The following is a 26842-nucleotide window of genomic DNA, read 5'->3' on the forward strand; positions in this document are numbered from 1 at the left end:
ACAGGATTCTGAAATACCGATGGATCTTGCATTGATGCAATGAAATACTTTTAACTCTTCTCCTGTGTAATTCATTTTCATGGAAACTCTCGAGAGACCCATGTATTTCCAGTGATATGGGAATGAGGTTCCTGAAATCAACACAGAGCCATGCAGATTCCAGAGCCCAGTTTGATGGAATGAAATACCCTGATCAGTTCCTGTTCACATTTGTTTGTGGATAAATAGGATCCATCTTTCTTACCACATGTTTTTGGTGCCAGACTCAAGGTCCCTCCAGAGTTTCCCTCCTGGAAGCCAGAGGGAGGTGGGCGGGGTTCATGCCAAAACCTTCTGTCCTTGGCCACCTCTCCCTGCATGTAGAGGCCGTGGGTAAATACTGGGCACACAGTGGAACCAGTGCAGCACACTGGGTTAAACTGTATGTGTACGTACTTTTATTTATAAATGACATTTGAAAGCAAGAGAACAAATGGGACACACTTTGCATCAACAGGACAGAAGTTAACAGGGGGCCAGGAAGACTGACCTTCACGGAGTTCCGAGATGTGGCCCAGCATCTCTCAGTGGGGGAGGGGAGGCTCTGGGACACAGCTGGCGGGCTGCTGGTGGCCAGGCTGAGGGCAGCTGGCAGCTTACTCGTCTCCCACTGCCCTGCCAAGCCCACCTGTCAGATGCAGCATGAAGTGCAGGATATTGCTTAACCTGGGGGCCCCTAATGGGATGGGGTGTTTCTTTTTTTTTTTTTTTTAATTTTTATTTTTTTCAGCATAACAGTATTCATTATTTTTGCACCACACCCAGTGCTCCATGCAATCCGTGCCCTCTACAATACCCACCACCTGGTGCCCCCAACCTCCCACCCCCCACCCCTTCAAAATTCTCAGATCGTTTTTCAGAGTCCATAGTCTCTCATGGTTCACCTCCCCTTCCAATTTCCCTCAACTCCCTTCGGGATGGGGTGTTTCTTAACACACAAACACCCGGGGCACCAGGGCGGCTCAGTGAGTTAAGCCTCTGCTTTTGGCTCAGGTCATGGTCTCAGGGTCCTGGGATCGAGCCCCGCATCGGGCTCTCTGCTCAGCAGGGAGCCTGCTTCCTCCTCTCTCTCTCTGCCTGCCTCTCTGCCTACTTGTGATCTCTCTCTCTCTCTTTCAAATAAATAAATAAAATCTTACACACACACACACACACACACACACACACACACACACACACCTGTCTACAAATTCCTGCAGCCCCACAAGACCGTCTCTCCTAGACCGCTGTGGGCGCCTCTGACCGGGTGGGTGCCCTGAGTCCCCTCCTGGCCCTTCCCTTCGTGGCTTACTTGCTATAGACTCTTGAGTTGCAAGAAACATTGAGCTCGAACTCCAGAGTTTGCAAATGTTCTTTCCAGAGCATGCATCACCTTAAAGTAATAAAAATAAAGACACTGTCACCACAACCTCCTACCACTATTACGACTAGTAACATTAAGGAATAAGGTAGCTTATTAAATTATTACCCACCTTAACACCATGTGCCGGGCACTGAGCTTAAGGGCTTTACACCTGTTGGTCCAGGAAGTCCTCACGGCTCCCCAGTGAGGGTGTTCTCGTTAGCCTCTGTGCAGATGTGAAGAGGAAGGCTTAGGGAGGGTGAGGGATGGGTCCCTGGTCACACAGCTCCCTGGTGACCACATCAGACGGTGGACAGACAGGGATGGTCCAGCTCCCAATCCCTGCTTTTCTCCCCGTGGGAGTAGCGGGGGTGTGGTATGACTTGTTGTCACCAGACCTAAGTGTTGTCGCCCTGTGTTTACCATCCATAAGTTCACTCGGGGAGCCACCTGCCCTTATTCAGGTGTTTGCAGAACAGCAAAGGCGGCCACCAGGAGAGCCCAGTGCGATTGCTGGGGCTGGGTGTGGTGGACACCTGCTACAGCAGGAAGTAGGGTCGGGGTGTGTGCGTGTGTTGAATTTACTGTGTTTCCTTTCTGGTAGAACACGTTAGTGGCCCTATGACTAGTACGTAAGAGATGATGCCTTTTGCTGAGCGATATTTATTTATTTATGTAAAGATTTTATTTATTTGAGAGAGGGAGAGAGAGCAGGAGTTGGAGGGAGGGGCAGAGGGAAAGGCAGAGGGAGACTTCTGTGTGGGACAGGAGCTCAGAGGCAGGGAGCTCAGTGTGGGGCTCCATCCCAGGACCCTGAGATCATGACCTGAGCCCCCCAGGTGCCCCTGACTGAGCAGGGTTTAAAAAAATAAACACATCAGCATCATCCTCAAAGGGATGTTATTCTGATGCTCGGTTTTCTCTCTTGGTAACCACGTCCCACCCTAATAAGGAGTTAATCCACGTCTGTGGGGAGAAATCCTCTATCTACCGGCCCGGAGCCTTGGCATGTTTTGAAGTCAGAGCCCTCGCCGTCCACTTTGTTATCTGCGCTCAGCTTTTCTCAGAAAGTCCCTGTGCTTATCAAGTGCCTGCAGCAGGCGCCCACTGTCTCTGAACCTGCCTTCCCCCCACTCCAGTCTGACAGCTGGGCTGATGTCCCCTGGGTCAGATGAAGAAGGTGGGCTCGGGATGAAGTAGGGGTCCGTGGCCACAGGGGGAGAGGCCTGAGCCCACAGCCACGGTGTGATGAGCATTACAGCTGCTGAGTGCTTCCAGTCGGGAGGGGAGGAAGGAGGAAGGGAGGAAGGAGGAAGGGAGGAAGGAGGGAAGAAGGGAAGAAAAGAAGGGGGGAGGGAAAGAGGAAGGAAGAAAAGCCAAAGGACTAGTGGATCTTTGTATTACCCTCTCCTTTATTCCTTCTTCTTTCTTCCCTGCCTTTTGCAAAAGCAGACATCGATTTCATAGCCCCCCCGCCACGTGCATCTCTACCCTAATCCTTTGCAACTCTGGGACTGGTCATTATCACTTAGAAAGTAGGCATTTTTCCAAGTCTTCTAGGAGAAAATGCCTCCTCCCCAGAGCCCTGCCAGCCGCTGGTAACGATCGGGTACCCTCAAGACCACTTTTGTGAGCGGCATCCTTGCCAGACCACCCAGGGGACAGGCCCACATCCCTTTTCCAAACTTTGCAGCTGAAACCAGACCGGACCAACAGAGGATTGAAGCGCTTTCTTTGTTCCTGGGCTCTTCAAGCACATCCTTCCTGGGGCGCCTGGAGCCTCGTTAGCCCTAAATACTCTTGAGGAGAATATAGCCTTGTTTCTGAGATGAATTCTCTCCAACAGGCAGGTTTCCTGCGGAGCATAATACAGACTTGATTTAGCCCAGACAAGCCTGGGAGCACAGAGTGAGGACCTACTGTGTGCACTCAGGATCAAAGGTGACAACTCGGCTCTTCACGGTCCTGAGTCATAAAACAAACATCAGTACATGGTAAAATGGTAAAGCTCTGACTTTCATCACATAGCAGGAAAAATCATTTCATCTGACCCTTGCAAAATATCTGGAAGGTGGAGGAGGTCGGGATCATCACGGTGTGTCTGTTTGAGGTTTGGAAGCTGAGACCAGGAAGATTTTTTTGTTTAGCCCCTGCTGATTTGCAGCTGTGAGTTAACTCTCCACTCTCCTCACCCCTGGCCAAGCCCCTGCTGGTGGATGGCTACGCTCAGACCAGGTTGTGAAGGGGAACGTCAGTGGCAGAGGAATCCTGCTCTTTAAAAGCACTCTTGACCTGAGGAGTGGGACTCTGAGGTCCTCCTGAGGAATCACGAGAGTCCTAGCCCAGTCTCTCTTTGCTTTTTTGGCACTTGGCTTTTTCCACGCTGGGACCCTGCTTCCGTGCCAGCTCCGGGGACTGGCCTTTCTCTCTGGCAGGGACTGCCCAGGGCTCCAGCCTCCTTTATTTCTCTGGCCCTGTTTTCTTTATGACACATGGGCTGGATTTCCCTCCCATGGACATGCAAGGGACTGTGACGTGGCTTCATGAACACGGATGGGGGAGATTCTTCCTCTGACTTCCAACCCAGCAGGGTTTGCAGAAACACCTGTGAGTGCAGGGGTGCCTGGAGGACTCAGTCATTTTAAGTGTCCAACTCTTGAATTTGGCTCAGGTCATGATCTCAGGGTCCTGGGATCGAGCCCTATGTCAGGTTCCTTGCTCAGCACGGAGTCTGCTTGGGATTCTTTCCTTTTCCCCGTCCCTCTGCCCCGCCCCCTGCTCTCTCTCTCTCTCTCAAATAAATCTTTTTTTAATGAATTTTTAAAAAGATTTTATTTACTTATTTGACACAGAGCAAGGGAGAGGGAGAGAGCGAGAGCAAGCATAAGCAGGGGGAATGGCAGGCAGGGGAGAAGCAGGCTCCCCGCTGAGCAGGGAGCCCCATGCAGGGCTCGATCCCAGGACCCTGGGATGGTGACCTGAGCTGAAGGCAGCTGCTTAACTGACTGAGCCCCTGAGGTGCCTAAATCTTAAATGAACAAATGAAAAAAAAGAAACACCAGTGAGTGTACATCACGTGTTCTGAGCCAGCTTGGATTGACAATGGCCAGCTTCCTGACACAGTAACTGTGGCCAGCCACAGATGGGAAGAGATTGCTTCTCACCAGCTCCCGGCTCCCAGTATCAGCAAGTAGTGGACGAACAATGCCCCCGTCTGCCCACAGATCTTCTGTACATCTATTAGGACCTATCTCAAGAGACACCCCTGCATGGAGACCTTCTGGAAGCTTCCTAGGACATTAGTTATTCCCTCCCTTGTGTCCTGTCTCTTCTCCTGTTGACACAGGTGTCCCTGTGGAGGAGGGGCACGGCACATTCACCAGGACCATCATCACCAGGAGGAGACCGGTGTACTAAAAACGTTCCCCTGGAGGTCCCGATGGTCCCCCGCAGTGGAGAGTGCCTGGCCTTCTGTTCTTGTCATTTGTCTCACGCCACAGTGACTACTGAAAATGATTTTGTGGTGCAGAGGAAGGGAGATAAAAAAATGACCCAGACATTTTCTTATGGCGGTAGTCACCCTCCACTTAATGGCAAGAATACTTTTTTTTTTTTTTTAATCTTTGAAACCTTTCATTTTATTTTTTTTTTAATTTTTATTTTTTTTTCAGCATAACAGTATTCATTATTTTTGCACCACACCCAGTGCTCCATGCAATCCGTGCCCTCTACAATACCCACCACCTGGTGCCCCCAACCTCCCACCCCCCACCCCTTCAAAATTCTCAGATCGTTTTTCAGAGTCCATAGTCTCTCATGGTTCACCTCCCCTTCCAATTTCCCTCAACTCCCTTCTCCTCTCCATCTCCCCTTGTCCTCCATGCTATTTGTTATGCGCCACAAATAAGTGAAACCATATGATAATTGACTCTCTCTGCTTGACTTATTTCACTCAGCATAATCTCTTCCAGTCCCGTCCATGTTGCTACAAAAGTTGGGGATTCATCCTTTCTTTCTTTCTTTTTTTTTTTTTTTTACAGCTTTATAAACATATATTTTTATCCCCAGGGGTACAGGTCTGCGAATCGCCAGGTTTACACACTTCACAACACTCACCATAGCACATACCCTCCCCAATATCCATAACCCCACCCCCTCTCCCAACCCCCTCCCCCCATCAACCCTCAGTTTGTTTTGTGAGATTAAGAGTCACTTATGGTTTGTCTCCCTCCCAATCCCATCTTGTTTCATTTACTCTTCTCCTACCCCCTCAACCCCCCATGTTGCATCTCCTCTCCCTCATATCAGGGAGATCATATGATAGTTGTCTTTCTCCGATTGACTTATTTCGCTAAGCATGACACCCTCTAGTTCCATCCTTGTCGTCGCAAATGGCAAGATTTCATTTCTTTTGATGGCTGCATAGTATTCCATTGTGTATATATACCACCTCTTCTTTATCCATTCGTCTGTTGATGGACATCTAGGTTCTTTCCATAGTTTGGCTATTGTAGACATTGCTGCTATAAACATTCAGGTGCACTTGCCCCTTCGGATCACTACGTTTGTATCTTTAGGGTAAATACCCAGCAGTGCAATTGCTGGGTCATAGGGTAGTTCTATTTTCAACATTTTGAGGAACCTCCATGCTGTTTTCCAGAGTGGTTGCACCAGCTTGCATTCCCACCAACAGTGTAGGAGGGTTCCCCTTTCTCTGCATCCTCGCCAGCATCTGTCATTTCCTGACTTGTTAATTTTAGCCATTCTGACTGCTGTGAGGTGATATCTCATGGTGGTTTTGATTTGTATTTCCCTGATGCCGAGTGATATGGAGCACTTTTTCATGTGTCTGTTGGCCATCTGGATGTCTTCTTTGCAGAAATGTCTGTTCATGTCCTCTGCCCATTTCTTGATTGGATTATTTGTTCTTTGGGTGTTGAGTTTGCTAAGTTCTTTATAGATTTTGGACACTAGCCCTTTATCTGATATGTCATTTGCACATATCTTCTCCCATTCTGTCAGTTGTCTTTTGGTTTTGTTCACTGTTTCCTTTGCTGTGCAAAAGCTTTTGATCTTGATAAAATCCCAAAAGTTCATTTTTGCCCTTGCTTCCCTTGCCTTTGGTGATGTTCCTAGGAAGATGTTGCTGCGGCTGACGTCGAAGAGGTTGCTGCCTGTGTTCTCCTTGAGGATTTCGATGGATTCCTTTCTCACATTGAGATCCTTCATCCATTTTTAGTCTATTTTCGTGTGTGGTGTAAGGAAATGATCCAATTTCATTTTTCTGCATGTGGCTGTCCAATTTTCCCAACACCATTTATTGAAGAGGCTGTCTTTTTTCCATTGGACATTCTTTCCTGCTTTGTCGAAGATGAGTTGACCATAGAGTTGAGGGTCTATTTCTGGGCTCTCTATTCTGTTCCATTGGTCTATGTGTCTGTTTTTGTGCCAGTACCATGCTGTCTTGATGATGACAGCTTTGTAATAGAGCTTGAAGTCCGGAATTGTGATGCCACCAACTTTGGCTTTCTTTTTCAATATTCCTTTGGCTATTTGAGGTCTTTTCTGGTTCCATATAAATTTTAGGATTATTTGTTCCATTTCTTTGAAAAAAATGGATGGTACTTTGATAGGAATTGCATTAAATGTGTAGATTGCTTTAGGTAGCATAGACATTTTCACAATATTTATTCTTCCAATCCAGGAGCATGGAACATTTTTCCATTTCTTTGTGTCTTCCTCAATTTCTTTCATGAGTACTTTATAGTTTTCTGTGTATAGATTCTTAGTCTCTTTGGTTAGGTTTATTCCTAGGTATCTTATAGTTTTGGGTGCAGTTGTAAATGGGATGGACTCCTTAATTTCTCTTTCTTCTGTCTTGTGGTTGGTGTAGAGAAGTGCAACTGATTTCTGTGCATTGATTTTATATCCTGACACTTTACTGAATTCCTGTACAAGTTCTAGCAGTTTTGGAGTGGAGTCTTTTGGGTTTTCCACATAGAGTATCATATCATCTGCGAAGAGTGATAGTTTGACTTCTTCTTTGCCGATTTGGATGCCTTTAATTTCCTTTTGTTGTCTGATTGCTGAGGCTAGGACTTCTAGTACTATGTTGAATAGCAGTGGTGATAACGGACATCCCTGCCGTGTTCCTGACCTTAGCGGAAAAGCTTTCAGTTTTTCTCCATTGAGAATGATATTTGCGGTGGGTTTTTCATAGATGGCTTTGATAATATTGAGGTATGTGCCGTCTATCCCTACACTTTGAAGAGTTTTGATCAGGAAGGGATGCTGTACTTTGTCAAACGCTTTTTCAGCATCTATGGAGAGTATCATATGGTTCTTGTTCTTTCTTTTATTAATGTGTTGTATCACATTGATTGATTTGCGGATGTTGAACCAACCTTGCAGCCCTGGAATAAATCCCACTTGGTCGTGGTGAATAATCCTTTTAACGTACTGTTGAATCCTATTGGCTAGTATTTTGGCGAGAATTTTTGCATCTGTGTTCATCAAGGATATTGGTCTGTAGTTCTCTTTTTTGTTGGGATCCTTGTCTGGTTTTGGGATCAAGGTGATGCTGGCCTCATAAAATGAGTTTGGAAGTTTTCCTTCTATTTCTATTTTTTTGGAACAGTTTCAGGAGAATAGGAATTAGTTCTTCTTTAAATGTTTGGTAGAATTCCCCCGGGAAGCCGTCTGGCCCTGGGCTTTTGTTTGTTTGGAGATTTTTGATGACTGTTTCAATCTCCTTACTGGTTATGGGTCTGTTCAGGCTTTCTATTTCTTCCTGGTTCAGTTGTGGTAGTTTATATGTCTCTAGGAATGCATCCATTTCTTCCAGATTGTCAAATTTGTTGGCGTAGAGTTGCTCATAGTATGTTCTTATAATTGTCTGTATTTCTTTGGTGTTAGTTGTGATCTTTCCTCTTTCATTCATGATTTTATTGATTTGGGTCCTTTCTCTTTTCTTTTTGATAAGTCTGGCCAGGGGTTTATCAATCTTATTAATTCTTTCAAAGAACCAGCTCCTAGTTTCGTTGATTTGTTCTATTGTTTTTTTGGTTTCTATTTCATTGATTTCTGCTCTGATCTTTATGATTTCTCTTCTCCTGCTGGGTTTAGGGTTTCTTTCTTGTTCTTTCTCCAGCTCCTTTAGGTGTAGGGTTAGGTTGTGTACCTGAGACCTTTCTTGTTTCTTGAGAAAGGCTTGTACCGCTATATATTTTCCTCTCAGGACTGCCTTTGTTGTGTCCCACAGATTCTGAACCGTTGTGTTTTCATTATCATTTGTTTCCATAAATTTTTTCAATTCTTCTTTAATTTCCTGGTTGACCCATTCATTCTTTAGAAGGATGCTGTTTAGTCTCCATGTATTTGGGTTCTTTCCAAATTTCCTCTTGTGATTGAGTTCTAGCTTTAGAGCATTGTGGTCTGAAAATATGCAGGGAATGATCCCAATCTTTTGATACCGGTTGAGACTTGATTTAGGACCAAGAATGTGATGTATTCTGGAGAATGTTCCATGTGCACTAGAGAAGAATGTGTATTCTGTTGCTTTGGGATGAAATGTTCTGAATATATCTGTGATGTCCATCTGGTCCAGTGTGTCATTTAAGGCCTTGATTTCCTTGTTGATCTTTTGCTTGGATGATCTGTCCATTTCAGTGAGGGGAGTGTTAAAATCCCCTACTATTATTGTATTCTTGTCGATGTGTTTCTTTGATTTTGTTATTAATTGGTTTATATAGTTGGCTGCTCCCACGTTAGGGGCATAGATATTTAAAATTGTTAGATCTTCTTGTTGGACAGTTCCTTTGAGTATGATATAGTGTCCTTCCTCATCTCTTATTATAGTCTTTGGCTTAAAATCTAATTGATCTGATATAAGGATTGCCACTCCTGCTTTCTTCTGATGTCCATTAGCATGGTAAATTCTTTTCCACCCCCTCACTTTAAACCTGGAGGTGTCTTTGGGTTTAAGATGAGTTTCTTGTAGGCAACATATAGATGGGTTTTGTTTTTTTATCCATTCTGATACCCTGTGTCTTTTGATTGGGGCATTTAGCCCATTAACATTCAGGGTAAGTACTGAGAGATATGAATTTAGTGCCATTGTATTGTATGGCAAGAATACTTTCAAATGACATCTTTCCTCACCTTAAAAAAAGAAAAGAAAAGAAAAGAAAAAAGATCCAAAAGCCTCCACGTCGGGAGGTAAGCATGCTGGGTAGGTCATGGCCCTACCTCCCTTCCCTCTAGGGCCTTCGCCATGGCAGACAGTGATGCTCTGTTCCCGTTAATTTCATTTGTTAGTTCTGTTCTCTACCCTCTCTCCCTCCCGCTCTCCCGCTCCTCCCCCTCTCTTTTCCTTTCTTTCTCCCTCTTCCTCCAAAGTAAAGAGCACATGGGTTTTCTCCTTGCACTTCTGGCTTCCAGCCAGTCTCCCTGGCACGTAGTAGCTGCTTTGTCCGGCCGGTGAATGAATGACCAGTTGAACAAACAAATTTCCCAGCCTTCGCCCCAAGGCCTTGAAAGTCCACTGCGCCAGGGAAAGGGAGTTTAGTATGGTCAGGAGGATGTGGGCGCACACAGGGGACTAGTCCCACTATTGAATCATCCCAGAGATATTCGTGAATGAGTTGGGGCAGAATAAGTACTAACCTAAGACATCTTTTGCCCACTGCTTCCTAGGGGGAAAACTTTAAAACTCCCTATTGTTTTGGGTGTGCTCAACTGTTCATACCCAGTGATAGTGACAGGAGCTTTTTGAAGCTGAACCAACAGAGGCATGGCGGCCCTGCCACCCCAGGAAGCCCAGGCCTTAGAGAGGCTGGTAGGTGCCATCAGGGAGGATGGCAGCTTCCCCACCAGGTCTTGGCGGCTTCTCCTCCAGGTTCTCAGCCAGCGTTTTCCAAAATAAGCATTGACCCCCTGATTCTCATGGAGGACCATGGACACACCATGGAGGACAGGGTCCTGGGAGCCCTGGAACCCCGCCGCCTGGCATTTCTGTCCCCCAAGGCAAGCGTTCCCTCCATTACTGGTAATCAGAGTTGATGTGTGTTCTGACCACGCCAGCATTTTCTCCTGCTGTGTTGTACTGAGTTTCTATGGCAACGGTTTCAAAAGTGGTGAATTTGCTTTTTCCTTTTAATTCAGTAGTGCTCTGAGCCTTGCCAAAAATATCCTTGTTTTCCTGGGTCCTAGGTTTTTCCTGGGTCTACACGTGTTTAGTCACGAGTAGAACCTTATGCATCCTACAGATATCGTCTCAAATAGCACAAGGTACAGCCACCGATCGAGCAGGTTCTTTTAAAAAAAATGTTCTGTGCGAGTTGACATGCTAGGCACTGGGAATCCAAAGGGAGATTAGACTCTGTTCTTATTCTGAGGAAGCTCACATTCCCTAAGAAAGATAGATCAAAACTCAGCTAATTGTAATACAATTTACTATAATGGGACTTAACGATGTACTATGATGTAATCTTAGTTCACAGCTATAATACAATGTAATCTAAGATAGCATCACACACTGCAACAAAATAACATAATGTTAGGATACAGCCGACTGGAATATAATGTAACATTATGTAATGTCACATCATTCAAGTGCACAGCTAACCATAATATAAAGTGACATAACATGTTAGTACACCGCGAACTATAAAAATGTAATACAACAACATCACCTAATGTAACATAGTATAATAATATAATAAATATCATGTAAAGTCATAAATCTAAGACTATGTATTAAAAGTTCTATCGGTTGTAGGAACAAAGTTTTATGGGAACCCAGCAGAGAAAGCTGTAATGCAGCCTAGAGCAACGACAGGAGTGAGGGGTTGGCACGTGTGGATTTTGATTCCTAGTCAGTCACTTGGAACTGTGCAAGCTCAGGGAAATGACTACACCCCTCTGAGCCCCTAGTCACCCACCTCCTGCTGGGCTGGGGCGAGATGGAGGCTGTACCATAGAGTGACAGCATCCAGAGCAGCCCCTTTTGGTGAATTCCTGCTCATTCCCACTGGCCAGCTCTGGAGAGGCTCGGGAGACACTCAGGAGAGGACCCGCAGGCAGTGGACAGACAGTCCAGCATGAAGCAGAGGCGGCCACCTGAGCAGCGAGGGGGCTGGGTGGAAACACCCAGCACATCCAGTCAGGAGGTGGGGGGCAGGCAGTGTGGTCTCTGACCCATTGCCACCCCTGGCTGCTAAAGGAGATTGATGTCACAGTGCTCCTCGAGGAGGCACTGAAATGAACACAGATGTCACTCTAAAGGCTCCCTGTGTGTGCTCAGTGCTGGTCCTGATGTCACGGTGCCCTGTCACCTTCGTGAGTGTCCCGAGTGTCACCTCTGCCTTCCTGGCCTGTTTAGACACCCCACAAGAGAAGGAAGTGTCCACTGGCTCATGGAGGTGTCCAATCATTGTGGCCACAGAAAGGACTGTGGGGCGATAACCTCCCCATCCTCCTTTCACTCTGTGCCTTCCTTTCTTCCTCTGCCCACAGGCATGGGGACAGTACCCAGCTCATGGGGCTGTTGGTGACAAAATGCGATTGTGTCCTAAAAGAACCCAACACGTCCCTGGTGCAGAGCAGGCTCTCCATAAATATTAGCTTTTATTTTTATTTCCTATGCTGTTTTTCATTAGCAACTCTTCATTAGCAACTCTTTCATTAGCAACGTGAACAGGAGCCAACACGAATGGCAAGTGTTAGCATCAGGCGGCTGCATTGCCCTTGACCAGAGCCGACAAGAAGGAAGACACAGCCCGGTGGGTGGCTGGCTAGCGTGTGGTCGATTTGATGAAAGAGCAGAACTGCCTTTATCCTTGTGCTCTTTCAACAAGTTAGCCAAGTTGGAGGCCAGTTCTCTGAAGGACAGCGTTCCAGAGTAGCTTGGGGCTGGGTGACTTCGTGACAGGACTCTCGGGGGTTTGGGGTGTTGGCGGGATGCCCAGGGGAGTGTTCGTAGGCAGGATGCCTGAAGCTCGCGGCCGGGGGGGGGGGGGGGGCTCACTGCCGAGGCCGGTGTGGACTCGGGTCTGTAGCCTCAACATCTGTAGAAGGAGGCAGAGCCCCTTGCTGATACCCTCTTGGGGAGGAGAAATGGAATTCCCACTTCCAAAAGAGACCGAAGCAGGATCCGATTGCACTCTTCATTTCTGCCTCCGGGGGAGCAAGTGTGCGGCTGGTGTCTGGAGCACAGCCGGCTGGCACGGCTCGCGGAGAGGGTGAGCAGGTCGCAGGCGCGTTCCTCAGCAGAGCCCATCCGTCGGGCTTCTGTGCGAGGTTTCTGTCCGCTGACACCTTGCTGCCTTTACACCTTCTGTTCCAGCCGCTGAGCACAGGGACATAGTTTCCATAAGAATCATCCTGTAATACTGCTGCGAACCCCCTAATACTCAGACTATTGATTTCCATAAGAATCATCCTGGAATGTTGCCAGGAACCCTGTAATAGGCATTTTGAATTCAGCCTCTGGAACTTCGGGAATGTCTAACCTATCCAAGCCTTGGTTTTACCATCCCTAAGATGGGGAAATCCCACCTCCCTGAGAGGCAGTCTGTCTAACCAGGGCAGGTATGGGACAGTCAAGGAGCAAAGTAACATGAGAGGGACACGTGGTGTCCCCCATGGGGCCAGGGCAACTGGCCTGGGGAGGTGGGTAGCCTTTGAAGGTTTCAGCCCCCTTCACTGTCCTCAAAGGCCCCGGGGCTCAGAGGCTGATGACTGACCACTGCTTTGTGAATCAGGCTCGAGGTGGAGGTCAAGGGCACTAAGGATGTTGAGCTGAGCTCTGTGAAATGCTGCCTCTCTTACGTTGTAGGGGGTGTAAATGTTAATCGTTTAGAGGGAAAGGCTCTCTTTATTTGGGAGGCCGCCTTGTGCCATGCTGACCTGTGTTCTCACAACCTGGAGTTGATATGGGGCCTTTGGCACAAACCCCTCATTGAGGAGAAGTCTTCACACCTGTGCTCATTAGCATTTCTTCCAGCACATTCCCAGGTCCCAGGGAGGAATCTCACAGAGCCAGATGGAGTCCTGCTTCCACTTAAGACCCCACGCTCCAGAGCCCTGCTCTCAGGATGGGAGTCGACTTCAGTACTGAGCCAGGACAATTGGCCCACATACCACCTGGCTCCCAAACTGGGCCGGAAGCCCATGAGGCGTGGGCCCTTTGACCAAAAAAGGGTTTTCCATGTGGAGGGCACTCTGGGAGTCCTTCGAGGATTGTCCATTTACCTTGGTGATTAACTCTCAGTGCCCAGAACCCTACACTCTTCACCTGGTCATTTATTTTTAAAATAACTGGTTTCCCTGTTTGTGTCCCACGAAGCACGGACAGTGGCTGTTTTTTGGGTCCCTGGAGAGGAACCCAGCCCACCTTGTCCATCTGGGGCCAGTTCGGTCCTCACTCGGCTCTCTGCACCACCACAGCCTCTCCCGTCTCTCCCCCTGGGGAAGCCTTGGGCACATAAACTGCAAACCATATTTGCAGAAATGCCAGGACTCTGGGAGGAGGAGACATCCAGGACTTGTCACCAGTAACCCAGGTTCCAAGTCTGAACTGGTGTGTGGATTACAAAGTTTCATTCCCCTGTGCACGTGAATTCTCTCGTTCGTACATTCCCTCTCCTTCCTCTCTCTCTCACACATGTACTTCCAAGCTCACGTGCTCACGCTTACCTTCCAATTCTTGTCCTTTGCCAGCTGAGGGACTGACCCTGGGCAAAGTCCTTCCCTCTTCCCACAGGCAGATTCTGCGTCCTTTTTGGAAGGCGTGAAGGAAGACAAGCGCCCCAGCTGGGCCATTGGCCATTCTGAAGGTCCAACCTGAAGGCGTGCCAGGGACTAAGCTGCCTGCCCTACATCCTGCTGTGATGCCACCCTCAGGATGCCCCTGGGTCACCATATCTCCCCTCCACCCCTGCAGGCAGCCCCACAAGTGTGGGGTGATGATGGCCACATCAGGATGCTCTTGTCTGCACTTTGCAGACAGGTGAGCTCACTCTGAGCCCTGCCTCGTGTGCCAGGAAGGGGAAAAACATCCCATAAGTTGTGGATATTCCGAGTAGAGGTTCCATCTCAAACGTCATTGAAATCAAATCCGAGATTCCTGGGCAAGTTTAGTTGTTCCCTCCACCTTCTTAAAGGAAAACTTTTGAAGTAGGAGACACACAGGACCGTGTACAGCTTGATGGGTGTTTTTTAAGGGAGCGCCCATAACCAGCACCCAGATCAGAACAGCCAGCCTTCTACCCTGAAACACCCTTGTCCCTCTTCCCAGCCTTCACCCCTTCCAGCAGAAGCCATAGGCTGAATCTGACACCAGATACTAGTTTTGCCTGGTCATGACCTTTATAAAAATCAGGATTTTTCAGTCGACATCTGTTGATACTGGACTGGATCACTCTGTGCTGTGGGGGGGATGTCCCGGGCACTGTGGGATGGTCAGCCTCAGCCCTGGTCTCCACCCACTAGGTAGTCAGTAGCGTGCCCTCCCCTTCGGTTGTAACAATCAAAACTGTCTCCAGACATCGCCGAAAGTCCCCAGGGGGTGCAGAATTACTCCCAGTTGAGAACCGCTGAAATAAATGGGACCACAGAGTACGTTCTTATTTGAGTCTGGGTTTTTCGGGTCGTTATGTTTGTGGCTCATGGTTCTCATTGAGGATTCCATTGTGTGAATACGCCACAGTCGACATATCTATTCTCCAGCTGATGGGCAATTGTGCTGTTTCCGGTTTGGGGCTCTTCTGAGTGATGCTGTATGGACACGTGTGCACACGTGTTTTGGTGAACACGTATTTGCATGTGTGTTGGGTGTGCAATCTGCTTTGTGAGGTCTTTTGCTTCCTTTCCCTCCAGTGGCCATTGGCCTCCGTGCCTGCCTCCTAAAGGGACTTCCTCACCAACCCCTTCAGCCTCCCCCGGACCTGGCGGCATAAACCTCAGTGTCCCGAGCTCCACCATCTACTGCCATCACTCCGCTGAAGCCATTTTCACTCCCCACACAGCCCCGTGGGGACCCTCAGCCATTGACCAGCCGGCCACAGCCCATGCCCTGCCTCCAGGTGGGGCCCGGGGGGAGGGGAAAGCCTGTTGACCCAGCCCTGTAGCCAGGCCTGGGAGGTGGCACCCCTCAACTTGGGGAGCTGTGCTCCATGCCTGTGGGAATGAAAGCCCCAAATGTCCAGAGGGAGACCAGCCCCAGGGGTCAGATGACAGATGGTAGCACGTGTGCATGTGTGTGGGTACACACCCCGTATCTTATGAATGCAGTTCGCAGTGTTCTGGCAGTGGGGAGACGGCAGAAGAGCCACAAATAAAATGCTCTGAGAACCAAAGGAAGTTGAAACTTCAAGGGAAGGTTCCAGAAATAGTAGCTGGACCTGGAAAGTTGGGTGGCATTTTGGTACACGGAGGTCTGGGATGGGCTTCCTGGTCCGGGAAAGGTGTGAGCGGCTACCAGGAGGCCGAACAGGCAGGGTGCTTAGTACTTCCTCAGGTCAGGGTCCTAAGCCCTCAGCCAGCCCGTGGAGATGTCACTGTGACCTCTGCCATGGACCACGTGGCTCAGTTTCCCTACCTGCCTTGGCCATACATGCAGGAAAATCTGGGGGCCGTGGAAAGAGCCCAGGCTTCAGGGCCCTATGAAGGTTAGGCAGCCTCCCCAGCCTCCCCCAGCCTCCCCAGCCCAGTTCTGCAGGGGGAGCCTCAGCTCCGGCCCGCCGGTACAGTGGGAATGCCGGTGTTTCCCTCCCCTCCCACCTCCCCCCTGCCTTCCAGGGCATGGAGAACACCACGGCTCCCATGGGCTACAGAAACAGCAGTGGCCTTCAAGGTGTGCTGTAATTTCCTTTCCAACATACACCCCCTCCCGGTCATACATACAGCTCTGTAAGTTCTCACAAATGCAGAGTCCTGGGACCGCAACCACAGTCCCCTCCCTCACCCCAAACACTTCCTGCCGCTGCCCTCCTGTTCACCCCATAACCACACCCGCTCCCGCCGTCACCCTGTCATTTCTCCCTCATCCAGATCGTCACGGGGATGGAATCACACAGTGCGAAGCCTTTTCTGTCTCACTTATTCACACGCTGGAGAGTCCCCCGTGCTGCTGTCCATCAGGAGCTGATCTATTTTGCATGCTGACTAGTATTTTACTGAGTGATCGTATCGCTGTTTTTTGGTTTTGTTTTATTCTGTGCTGTTGAAAGACAATCTGCATTGCTTCCAGTTTGGGGTAGTTATGAATAAAGCTATTGTAAACATTTGCCCAGATTTTTCTATGACTGTACGTTTTCATTTTGGGGGGAGCAAATACATGGGACCAAGATTTCCAAGTCGTTCGGCAAATGTATGCTTATGAGAAACTGCGAAATTTTCCAGAACGACTGTACCATTTTACTTTCCCACCTGCCTTATATTTGAGTTCCAGCTGGTCCACATTCTTGCCAGAACTAAGTAATGATAAAAAAAAAAAAAGAAAGAAAGAAAGAAAGAAAGAAAGAAAGAAAGAAAGAAAGAAAGGAAAAGAAAAAGAAAAACTAACCATTATAATAGGCATATAGTGGTATCTCGTGATGGTTTTATCTTGTATTTCCCTAATAACTGATGACGTTGAACAAGTTTTCACGTGTTGTTCTGCCTTCTGCGTATCTCCTGTGCAGTGACCATTCAAAATTTTGCTCATTTCTCAAACTGTTTTCCTATTGTTGATTCTTCAGAGTTCTTTATATATTCTCGTTACAAGTCCCTTGTCAGATACATGATTTGTAAATATTTTCCTTCAGTCGATGGTTTGTCTTTTCATTCTCTTATCAGTGCCTTTCACAGAGGAGATGTTTCTAATTTTGATGAAATCTCGGTTACCAATGTTTTCTTGTATGAATTGCACTTTTGGTGTTGGATTTGAGAATTCTTTGCTTACCTAACTCAAGGTCACAGACATTCTTCTCTGTATTTTCCTATAAGTATTATACTTTTTCATTTTCATTTAGGTCTGTGGTCCATTTTGGGTTAATTTTTGTGTAAAGCATGAGGGTGGGGCCTTGGGGGGTAATTTTTATATAAGAGATCATGTTCCAGGAACATTTTTATTTATTTATCTTTTTGGCACATCGGTAACCAAGTGTTCTAGCATCATTAGTTGAAAAGACTACCCTTTCTTCACTGAATTTCTTCTGAGTTTTTTTTTTTTAATTCAATTGACCATATTTATGTGAATCTAGCTCTGGATGCTCTGTTCTGTCTCATTGATCTGTGTATCTCTTTTGCAAATGCTACGCTGTCGTCACCTTCCAATTGTTGATTATTTGACTATAGACAACCAATTGATTTGTTTAATAGTCTAGGTATGATGTTAGCTTTAAGCTGTTTTTTGGTGATGGTTTTTGGTTTTTGTAGATGATCTTGATCAGACTTAGGGAGTTCTCTTCTATTTGTAGCTTGCCAAGAATTTTTACCATGAGTCAATGTTTAATTTTGTCAAATGATTTTTCTGTGTCTATGGATACGATTATGTTTTGTTTCTTTTTACTTCTGTGAGGGTAATGAATTACATTAACCGATCTTTGAATGTTGACCCAGGCAACAAAAAATACAGTATCTTTTTATGTATTGCTGGATTCGGTTCGCTAGTATCTCTCATTCTACTTTTTGTCTACGTTTAATTAGGATATTGATCTTCCATTTTCTTTTCTTGTCATATCTCTGATTTTGGTAGCAGGGTTGCGCTGGCTTTATTAACCTGATTTGGGAAACATTCCACAAAAAGAGTTAAAAAGTGACCTTCCTTCTTCTATTTTCTGGAGGAGATTGTGAGGAGTTGGTATTATTCTTCCTTGCGTGTTTGGCAGAATGACTCAGTGAGACCATTTGGTATTTCTTTTGTTCGGGAGATTTTTGCCTCACCTTCTGCAAGTGGTGGTCCCAGCGTGGGTCTGTTGGTAACAGCGTGGCGATGCTGTCCAACTCTGCCCAGCACGGGTCTCTTTCAGGGGTGCGTCTGGACTTATCCAAGGTTTCATGAGGCTTCTTTGGGTTGCTCACATGCCTGTATGGCCCAGAGCGAGCCCAGAATGTGCACAGGTTCTGTGCAGAACTAGGGGATCCTTTCTGCGCTCTCTCCCCCTGGGATACTCCTTGGCTCCCAGGGACCTTCTTCCCTAACCCTCCAATTGGGAGTCTGTCGACTTTATTGCCCTGTGTGTTCCACAGGTCTGAACTGTCACGATGCCCGCAGGGCAAAGCAGGAGACAAGAGAGCAAGAGAGTGAGAGATGAGGGATAAGAACTAACTCCCCGACACATCTCAAACTGCAAGGGCCCTTTCTTCAGTTTTGTCTTACACTTTAGGTCCCCCGTCCCTGCCACTGCCCACCACTGCCACAGAAGAGCACCCAGCAACTGTGGCTGGCCCCAGGGCAGCCAGAGAGAGAAAAGAGAAAGAAATTAGGGATTCCCCCAAATTCTCTGGGTCCCGGGAGCCCCTCTTCCCTGCCCTCTGTTTACAAAGAGGGGAGTTCTGTAGGGCTTTAGCTATCGACGCTGGAAGACAGGAGGGAGGATGCCAGGAAGCTCACCAGGCCTGTGTCTTCAAGGTGGAAAATGGAGAAAATCACAAAAGCCCCACGACGGTGAGGCCATGAGAGGGGAGCAGGCCTGGCTCTGTGCCCACCCAGCGATGACAGCGGGGATGATACTAACAATCAGGGGCCCCGGCTATTGGCTCCTTAGAGCCGGGACATGGTACTTCACCCCCACAGCACCCTACAGAGTGGTCCCTGCTATTATCCTCCTCGGACAGAAAGGAAACAGAGGCCCAGAGAGGGTCAGTCACTGGCTCAAGGCACACAGCCAGAAAGGAACAGAACCAGGGCTCAGCCTTATGCCTGATTCTTTGGTTCAAGGGATTAAAAACAGCCTGCCCACTTTCATGCTGTGAGAACCCCATTGCTTGGTTCTCATCTCTGTTAAAGTGCCCTAAATGCCGTTTTATGGCTGAGAGCTTATCTGTATTCATTTTAAATGTTAAGCCCTTCAGGGTCTCCCCTGGGAACCCCTAGAGTCAGTCCAGTGCCTCCAGGTGTCCAGTAGGCCCTCAGTGTTTGTTGAATGACTAATAAATGGATGGATGGCACTCTCAGCCTGTCCAGCCTTTATATTTGGACCACAGAGATCCTGCGAGAAGGTAGTAAGGGAAGAAATTGGCTTTATAATGTTTGTAGGTCGGCCAGAGGCCTCCTGGAATTTTCCAGGGAACGAGGTCACCCAGAGAGGCCTGGCTACAGATGGCGGGCTCTGGAGAGACAGACCCGAAGGCGTGGCCCCTCGCACAAATTCTGAAATTGCAGCTCTTTCTCAGAGTGGCCGCACACAGAGTTGCCAGATTTAGCAAATAAAAATGCAGGAGGCCCAGTTAAATTTAAATGTCAGATCATTTTTCAGTAAGATTTTTTTTCTCTAAGTAGGTCCAGTGAAATACTTGGGATATACTTACATCAAAAATGGTGGGACGCCTGGGTGGCTCAGTTGGTTAAGCAGCTGCCTTCAGCTCAGGTCATGATCCCGGTGTCCTGGGATCGAGTCCCACATCGGGCTCCTTGCTCTGCAGGGAGCCTGCTTCTCCCTCTGCCTGCTATTCTGTCTGCCTGTGCTCGCTCTCTCTCCCTCTCTCTCTCTCTGATAAATAAATAAAATCTTAAAAAAAAAATTTTTTTTTAAATGGTTTTGTTATTGTTTCTCTGAAATTCAGATTGCACTGGGAGGGGGTGCGGATTTTACCCAAAGGCCTATCTCCCAGCCCTCACCACGCAACCCTCACTTGAGGACCGTCTACACCTGACCCTGGCTTTCTTAGAGTCTGGCAAGGGCTTCTGAGCCCCAAGCTTGGCCTTGGCCGTCACTCCTCTGAACAGCTCCTAGGTAAGCGAGGCTCAGAGAGGGAAGCAGGGCCGGGTGTGTCAGCCGTTAAGAGGCACTAGAATGTCCCCACCCACTGGAGACGGGGACAGTATGGATGTTTCTACCCTTGTATAAGTTTAGCTTTGAAATCCACAGTCCAGGAGAGGATCAGATCCTATGTGTGGCTGAGATGCTGCAGGGGCCCTGTGGATGGACGGCCTTCGTGGGGAGAAGGGTCTGGTAGGACCCAGCACGAGGCCCGCAAGCCCACTTCCCAGAGCCTCCAACAACAGACACCCATTGTCTCTGGTGTCCCCTCCCCTGAAGCGTGGGCATTATTTTGGGAACTTCTGCCAGAGCCATCTCTTTGAAGATTTTCCTTTGAAAGCATCTTCTGTTCCTTCCTCTGGAGAGGCCCAGCCTAGGGGAGACTTATCTAACCTCCCTCTTCTTGGCAGGAACAGATGGGGACCCGGAGGCGGGCCTCCTCCCTGGTCCTCCTCACAGCAGCTCTGCTGTGTGCAGGGAGAGGGGGATGGGGTGGGAACCATGTGAATTTCCACGGTTGGAACCTTGGGGTCCGCACATCTACACTTTCCTGGAACCCTTCCACACCATTCTGGTCTCCAGCACCGAGGGCCGGGGTTCCCCGGGGGAGCCGCCAGCCCACAGTGCTGATTAGAACCCACCCTGTCTGTGACCCACTCCTGTTGTTTAAGCCTTGCTCTTAACATTAGAGGTTGAAAATACTGAAGAGTGCCCTGTGACTGGAAGAGACTCTTTCTAATAGCTCATCCTGTTTGCTCATCTTTTCTTAGAGTAAAATGTTATGGGCAAAACCAGTCTCCTTTGCCCCCGCCCTTTTCCTCCGGAACAGGTGCACTGCTGAGTCTGGCCCCCACATGATCATCCTTGACTTCGCTTTTAGTGCCGGAGATGCTCTCTGAGTTTATTTGGTGACTTCCCCTTAGCCACCTCCCACCGCAGACAGCGTTTTGCCACTCCTGGCAGCCCTCATCTGGGAGGCAGTGTCTGGCATTTGCCCTTGGGTTTCCGGAGGAAACCTGAGCTTGGACAGGTTAGGTTAGGAAGCGGGCCCGGATCACCCAGCCAGGAAGCGCTGGCTCAGCATGCCTTCGGAATTCTTGGCCGATGGACCTGGAGTTCCTTTGCTTCCCCTCTGTCTTCTGAGCATCAGCTCTGTTCTGGGCCCTGGGGATGCTGCGGGAAACCAGGAAGGCTCTTGCTCTCCTGAAAGGTACCGTCAAGAAGCACAGCCTTGATCGACAGCAAGGACCTTGAATGTTGACCTGTGCTGGTGTCCCCTCTTTAACAAGCCAACGGGCTTCTTTCTGACCCGGCTGGCTGGCTGTAACCACCTCCTCTGCTGGGGAAACGAGCTCCCCGCTCCTCCTGCCAACGCCCCACCCTGTGACTCAGCCTCAAATGCCCGGGATCTGGTTCTGCCTCCATGGGCCTCTCGCTTCTTCAGGGTGGGAAGTTAGAAGTCTTCACCCCCAGATCTGCTCTGAGTTGAAACCTCATACAAGGGTTCCACTCCCAGGGGCCCAGTGACCACATCTGCCCACTGGCGTGAGAAGGCCCGGTTGTCACCGGTAGGGGAGGAGGGGCATCTCTAAGAGACCTTCCAGATGCTTCTCTCACCATCTGTCTCTGGGGTGACTCCAGCTACGGCCCGTCACTCTGACCGTGAGTCCTCCTGGTCAGCCGTTCCCAATTTCCCAATAATGCAATTGAGGCTGACCTTTTTGTTTGTTGTTTTCTATTCATGAGATTTCGCCATTTAAACTTGTTTTCACATCTATGGACACTTTGAATGTGGACTCTGTTTTACAAAGGGAAAAAAAAAAATCAGAACAACCAAACACCTTAGACAGATGGATCAAATGACAGCCCTGGCCAGACTTGGAGCATCTCTCAGCCTGAACATAAGTTGGGGAGCAGGGGGGCGGTCTGTTGCACCTGCAAGAGAGTGCCTGATTAATGGTTCGCATAAAATGCACATCTGGAAATGCCAGGGTCCCCCTTCCCTCCCTTCAGCTTAAGTAGTTGGATAAGAGAGGAATGCAAGCTCCTGCTTTTGAATTTCTGCAAAGAACGATAAAAGGAGAAAATATCAGGAATTACTGAGTGAATGTCTTGGGCCACATTTTATCACCTATGGCTTTATCTCCTCCTTGCAAGAATCCTGCTGGTTCCACTGAAGATAGTGAATTATCTTCACTATTTACAGGCAAGTGGGTTGAAGGACCCACCTGGCTTTACTATACGGATTCACCCCCAAGTCTGTCTTGAACTGGAACCCACCCCTGTCCCCACCCTCAGAGGGACAGTATGGATCTGACAACAGCCGTGGTCCCTGGCACAGTGCCGAGCTCTCTGTTGTGGCAGATGCAGGGCAGAGAGGAGCTCACTGTCTGGAGAACACACTGTCCCCCCGAGGGGGTCTATGGGACTGGGTTGATGGAGCATAGCTGGTGGGGAGAACTTCTGCTGACGTCAGGTCATTAATTCCACAGGGTCAGGTTTGTCACCTTTTTTACATTAACAGTGGGGCCGAGAGAGCTTGAGGTGTGTAGGTTACAAGGCTTACTTTCCAGAGAGTTCCCTGTGTAGCGGAGACCAACCTCCAATTAGGTGAGCCTCTGGATGGTTACCTGATGGGGCAAAGAGACTACGCAGGTATGATTAAGGTTAAGGATCTTGAGATCAGGGGTGACTGGGTGGTGTGGTAGGTTAAGCATCTAACTCTTGGTTTTGGCTCAGGTCATGATCTCAGGGTGGAGAGATTGAGCCCCACCTCGGGTTCCATGCCCAGCGGGGAGTCTGCTTGAGATTCTCTCTCTCTCCCACTGCCTCTGCCCTCCCCCACTATGTGCTCTCTCTCCCTCTCTCAAATGAATAAATCTTTTTAAAAAAAAAAAGTCTTGAGATCAGAGATGATCTTGGATTATCCAAGTGAGCCCAGGGTAATCACCAGGTCCCCATACTGGGGAAGAGGGAGGATCTGAGAGAGGTTGGAAGATAGCACAGTGCGTGCTTGGGAGACAGAGGAAGGAGCCACAGGCCAATGTGGGCGCCTTTGGAAGCCAGAAGAGGCAGCAGCACAGTGAACACCTGGCTGGCAGGCCTTGGAGACCCATGTCAGACCTCCGACCTCTGGGTCTGGAAGAGAATAAATGTGTGTCATCATTCGTGGCAACTCGCTAAGGCCACCATAGGAAACTAACACAGGGACACTAACTACGTGCAGGGGAGCAGAGCACAGGAAGCAGGGTGGAAGGGTGCTGGGTGGAGAGCTGGTGGACCGCAGTGGCCCTGGGCAGGGTGGTGGCAGCAGGGCCATGTGCCCTGCTCTTTGGGGCTGCTCTCTCTTCCCCGCCCAGAAGCTCTGCCCAGTGTCCTCCTTTTCCCTAACTCTGGGGGGCCCAGCAGGTCTAGGGGAGGCAGCTGCAGACCAAGTCCAGGTACATGGGGAGTCCTGGCCTGAGCCCCCCGCTAAGATGCTACCAGCAGAGTTTCTGGGGCCTCACCACAGTCCTGCTTCCGCTGTGGGCTGCCAGAGGAAGACCCTAGAGAAGGGCAGGCTGTGGAGTGCCTGGAGTGCCGGCTGTGGTGGGGGGTGGGGGGAGAGGAACCCACTGCCCTCCGTGAACCCCGCAGGTGGCAGGTGGACGTGTGGGCCATCAGGAGAGGCCAGAGAGGCCGTTAGCCAACGTAGGAGTGACAGCCCTTGAGCTGAGAGAGACCATCATTCATCAGCAGCAGTCAGGTTTTTATTAGGCACCACTGTATGCCATACCTATGCAATGCTCTTGGAACCCCATGAGGAGAATAAGTGGATCTGGTCCCGCCTCCTGGAACTTCCAGGCCACTGGGGAAGCAGACAGGAGGAGCTGTGTCTCAAAACGGGAGGCCGTGAGGCGAGGATGGGGCACACAGGAGGGAGGGCTCCAGGGGAGAGGACCATTGGCTGAGACCCAAAGCAGGAATGAGTTTCATGGGAAGGCCCTGGACTCAGAGGCTCCACCGCCCGCCCAGCCGCACCAGCCGCTCAGCCCCCCTTGGGCTGCCTATGCCTGATGAGGCTGTGACCCATCCCATCTGCGTCACCAGCTTGGGGCCAAGAGGGGGTCCCGGCTCGCTTCTTTAAACTCTTAATTGTACTTCTCATAGGATGCATGTCAATTGGTCAAATCACTAGGGAAAAGGAGGACACTGGGCAGAGCTTCTGGGCGGGGAAGAGAGAGCAGCCCCAGAGAGCAGGGCACATGGCCCTGCCGCCACCACCCTGCCCAGGGCCACTGCGGTCCACCGGCTCTCCACCCAGCACCCTTCCACCTTTTCCCTAGTGATTTGATGCAAATACCCAGAGAGACCGGCCCTACCCCAGAGACAGGTGAGGGGGGCACAGGTCTCGCCCCAGACCGCAGCGGGTCAATTGGTCTCCTCACTTGTGTTCGTCCTGATGGCTATTCACACGCACTAAACATGTTCATTGAACTCAACGTCTTAATTTAATATACGGCTAAACCGTGATAGGCGTGTCAGAAGGGACACACATACACACGCAGCGCTGGCGGGATCTTCATGCCGTGAGCATGCGGCTGTGGGCAGCGGCCCCCCAGGCTGGGCCCCGGCCGGTCCCGAGATCCCCAGGAGCCCTGCTGTCCCTACACCCCCAGGTTGTGATAGCTGGCGGGTCCCCACCAGATAAAGGGCAGAGCTGTGTCGTGGATGAAATGTCGGGCTTCTCTGAGCGAGCCCAGAGACGCTGTGCTTCTTGGCCAAGCAGGTGCTCTGCGGAGGCTGCTGGGATGTGGGTGGCCAAGCACAGAGCTGCCCGAAAGTAGCCTCCCTGTGTCGATCCCAATGGTTCACGTTCCCCCCACACATGGTCCCTGTCTTCGTCCCTCCCTGCGCCCCTCTGGCCTCTTTTTCTCCTCCCTGCTCTCATCCCCCTACTGGAGTGTGGACCCGTCTGTCTTGCTCGCTGCTGTATCCAGAGTCTGGAACCCGGGAACCTAATCCATGCACCCTTCAAACTTATTTGTCGGAAGAATGGGGGAGTGAAGTGGCACCCGATTTGCTCCCCTGGGGTCCAAGACTTCCTGGGGACAGTGATCTTGACATTAACAAGCCCCAACATGGAGTCCGAGCCCGGAGTCGGGGTGACTGCATGCAGAGCGAGAAGCTCTCAACCCTGACCCCACCATGAACTTGCCATGTAGCCTTGACCTCTGCTTACCCATCTGTGAAATGGGGATACAGTGGTCCCTCCAACAGGAGAGCTAAGTGGTGAGTCTTGAAATCTCCTGCACACCCCCTGGGTGTGGCCGGACCTCCATGCTGGTGGTAATAAGGACTCGGGAAGTGTGTGCAGAAGGAGAGCGTAACTGTTCACTGTTCATTCTCCCTGGTGCCATCCAAAACACACACCGTGGGCCTAACAGATTCGGGGGCCAGCCCTGGAGACATCAGTCTCCGGGGACTTCTGGAAGGGCCCAGAAGACCTGGAGCAGGAAAGGTCTCCTTGTGGCTGTATGGAGGGTCACCCCCTCCTTTGAGCAGCCCATGTCCCCTCCCCGAGCCTGGAACCTGGAGCCTTTACTCCAACCTCTGGAGCGCGAACGTGCGCCCATCCTTGTATGTGAGGCTTGGGAGTTAAAATCACTCTTCTACGGAGGGCGTCCCTGTGCCCCAGGAGCTCTGAAGTGCTCGTACCCATAGACTCAGAAGCTCCCTGCCCGGGAGTCTGCAGCAATGAAGACAAATGCACATAGAAGCACATATGTACGCCCAAGGGCAGGGATAGATAGCTAGGGTCTCGATCGGTGCATTATTTTTAAAAAATTTTTTATTATTAACATACAATGTATTATTTGCTTCAGGGGTACAGTCTGTGAATCATCAGTCCTACACAATTCACAGAGTTCACCATAGCACACACCCTCCCCAATGTCCATAACCCAGCCACCCCCTCCCTCCCGCCCACCTCCCCTCCAGCAGCCCTCAGTTTGTTTCCTGAGATTAAGAGTCTCATGGTTTGTCTCCCTCTCTGGTTTCATCTTGCTTCATTTTTTCCTCTCTTCCCCTGTGATCCTCTGTCTTGTTTCTTAAATTTCACCTATCAGGGAGATCATATGATAGTTGTCTTTCTCTAACTGACTTATTTCGCTAAGCATGATACCCTCTAGTTCCATCCACGTCATTGCAAATGGCAAGATTTCATTTCTTTGGATGGCTGCATAGTATTCCATGGTATATATACACACCACATCTTCTTTATCCATTCGTCTGTTGATGGACATTTAAGTTCTTACCACAGTTTGGCTATTGTGGACATTGCTGCTATAAACATTCGGGTGCATGTGCCCCTTTTTTCACTACATTTGTGTCTTTAGGGTAAATACCCAGCAGTGCAATTGCTGGGTCATAGGGTAGCTCTATTTTCAACTTTTTGAGGAACCTCCATGCTGTTTTCCAGAGTGGCTGCACCAGCTTGCATTCCCACCGACAGTGT

At 49.4% G+C, this 26842-nt stretch overlaps 1 protein-coding gene across 1 annotated transcript in view; it reads left to right on the forward strand.

The window, feature by feature from the left end:
- C7H14orf132 (chromosome 7 C14orf132 homolog) overlaps nt 1-26842 on the forward strand; it is a 54101-nt gene that overhangs the window by 19138 nt on the left and 8121 nt on the right. The gene's annotated exons all lie outside the window — the stretch shown is intronic.

The sequence above is a fragment of the Lutra lutra genome, chromosome 7, assembly GCF_902655055.1.
Source record: "Lutra lutra chromosome 7, mLutLut1.2, whole genome shotgun sequence".
NCBI classification, from domain to species: Eukaryota; Metazoa; Chordata; class Mammalia; order Carnivora; family Mustelidae; genus Lutra; species Lutra lutra.